General features: G+C 42.8%; 1 protein-coding gene across 1 annotated transcript in view; it reads right to left on the bottom strand.

Annotated features, from left to right (window-relative positions):
• Nucleotides 1–2,312, bottom strand: part of CLCN5 (chloride voltage-gated channel 5) — a 191,338-nt gene that overhangs the window by 79,199 nt on the left and 109,827 nt on the right. The window lies entirely within an intron of this gene.

Genomic DNA, 2,312 nt, shown 5'->3' with positions numbered 1-2,312 from the left:
AAAAAAAAAAAAAAAAAAAAAAAGAAAAAGGAAGAAAAAAGAAAAAGAAAGATGGACAGAATGATAGACAGATAAAAAGACACACAGACAGCAAGACAGAAAGACAAAAAAGACGCAAAGAAAGACAGACAGACAGACAAAGACAGAAAGAAGTAAGGGAGGGAGAGGGAAAGAAAGAAAGGAAGGAAGGATGGAAGGGAGGGAAGGAGGAAGGGAAGGAGAAGGGAAGAAAGAAAGGAAAGAAACAAAGACACAAAGACAGCCCCACAGACAGAAAGCCTGACAGACAGACAGAAAGAGGAACAGATAAAAAGAGGGACAGAGAGACAGACAGACGGACAGGTAGAAAGAAAAAAAGAAAGAGAGACAGACGGAAAGACAGATAGGCAGAAAGAAAGACAGAAAAAAAAAAAGGAAATTAAGAAAGAAAGATAGAAGGGCAGACAGACAGAAACACAGACAGATGGAAAGATGGACAGACAGACAGAATGACACACAGACAGAAAGACAGATGGACAGACAGATGGAGGGCGGCACCTGTGGCTCAAAGGAGTAGAGCCCTGGTCCCATATACCAGGGGTGGTGGGTTCAAGCCCAGCCCTGGCCAAAAACTGCAAAAAAAAAAAAAAAAAAAAAAAAGACAGACAAATGGAAAGACAGAAAGAAAAAAAGCCACCGAGAGAGAACAAGAACAGAAGAAAGGAAAAAAGGGAAAGACAGAAAAGAAAGAAGGAAGGAAGGAAGGAAGGACAGATGGACAGACCAAAGGACAGATGGACAGACAGACGGACAGAAGGACAGACAGATGGATGGACAAACGGAAGGACAGATGGACAGACAGACAGAAGGACAGACGGACGGATGGACAGACAGAAAGGAATGAAAGAACAAACGACAGAAGAAGGAAAGACAGAAAGAAGGAACGAAAGAATGAAAGAGACAAAAGGAACCAAAGACGGACAAATAGAAAGACAGAAAGACTGACAGACTGACAAATAGAAAGGCAGACAGAAATACAAAGAGAAAGACAGAAAGAGAAAGAAAGAAAGACAGACACAAAGACAGCCCCACAGACAGAAAGCCCAACAGACAGACAGAAAGAGGGTCAGAGAGAGAGACAGGAAGACAGACAGATCAACCGGAAGAAAGAAAAAAAAAGAAAAACAGACGAAAAGACAGACAGAGAGACAGACAGAAAGAAAGAAGGAAAGGAAAAAAAGGAAATTAAGAAAGACAGACAGAAGGGCAGAGAGACAGACAGACAGAAACATAGAAAGACAGAAAGACAGACAGACAGGCAGACAGAATGACAGACAGAAAGACAGATGAACAGAAAGACGGACAGACAGACACACCTATGGCTCAAAGGAGTAGGGCACTGGCCCTATATACCCAGGGTGGCAGGTTTGAGCCCAGCCCTGGCCAAAAACTGCAAAAAAATAAGACAGAAAGAACAAAAAACACAAAGAAAGAGAGAAAGAACAGAAGGAAGGAAGGAAGGGAAAGACAGAAAAGAAAGAAGGAAGGGAGGGAGGGAGGGACAGACAGAAAGAAGGAAAGACAGACAGAAGGACAGATGGTCGGACAGACGGAAAGATGGAAGGACAGATGGACAGACAGACAGATGGACAGATGGACAGATAGAAGGACAGATGGAAAGACAGACAGAAAGGAATGAAAGAACAAAAGACAGACAGAAGAGGGGCAGTGCCTGTGGCTCAAGGAGTAGAGTGCCAGCCCCATATGCCGGAGATGGCGGGTTCAAATCTAGCCCTGGCCAAAAAAAGAAAAAAAAAGAAGGAAAAAAAAAAGAAAGACAGAAGAAACAAAAGAACAAAAGACAGACAGAAAGAAAGAACAAAAGAAAAAGAGAGACAGAAGGAACCAAAGACTGACAAACAGAAAGACTGACAAATAGAAAGGCAGACAGAAATACAAAGAGAAAGACAGAAAGACAGACAAAGAGAAAAAGAAAGACAGACACAAAGACAGCCCCACAGACGAAAGCCCAACAGAAGACAGAAAGAGGGATAGACCGACAGACATAAAAAAGAGGGACAGAGAGAGACAGAAAGAGAGACAGGAAGACAGACAGATGTACAGGAAGACAGACATACAGGAAGAAAGAATAAAAGAAAGATGGAAAGAGAGATAGACAGAAAGGAAGGAAAAAAAGGAAATTAAGAAAGACAGAAGGGGCTTGGCGCCTGTGGCTCAAGCGGCTAAGACACCAGCCACATACACCTAAGGTGGCAGGTTCGAATCCAGCCCAGACCCGCCAAACAACAATAATGGCTGCAACCAAAAAAAAA

The sequence above is a fragment of the Otolemur garnettii genome, unplaced genomic scaffold, assembly GCF_000181295.1.
Source record: "Otolemur garnettii isolate 467f Iridium unplaced genomic scaffold, OtoGar3 scaffold00153, whole genome shotgun sequence".
In the NCBI taxonomy this organism is placed as follows: Eukaryota; Metazoa; Chordata; class Mammalia; order Primates; family Galagidae; genus Otolemur; species Otolemur garnettii.
The sequence above is the reverse complement of the archived record's forward strand: the minus strand, read 5'-3'. Positions and strand labels throughout refer to the sequence as shown.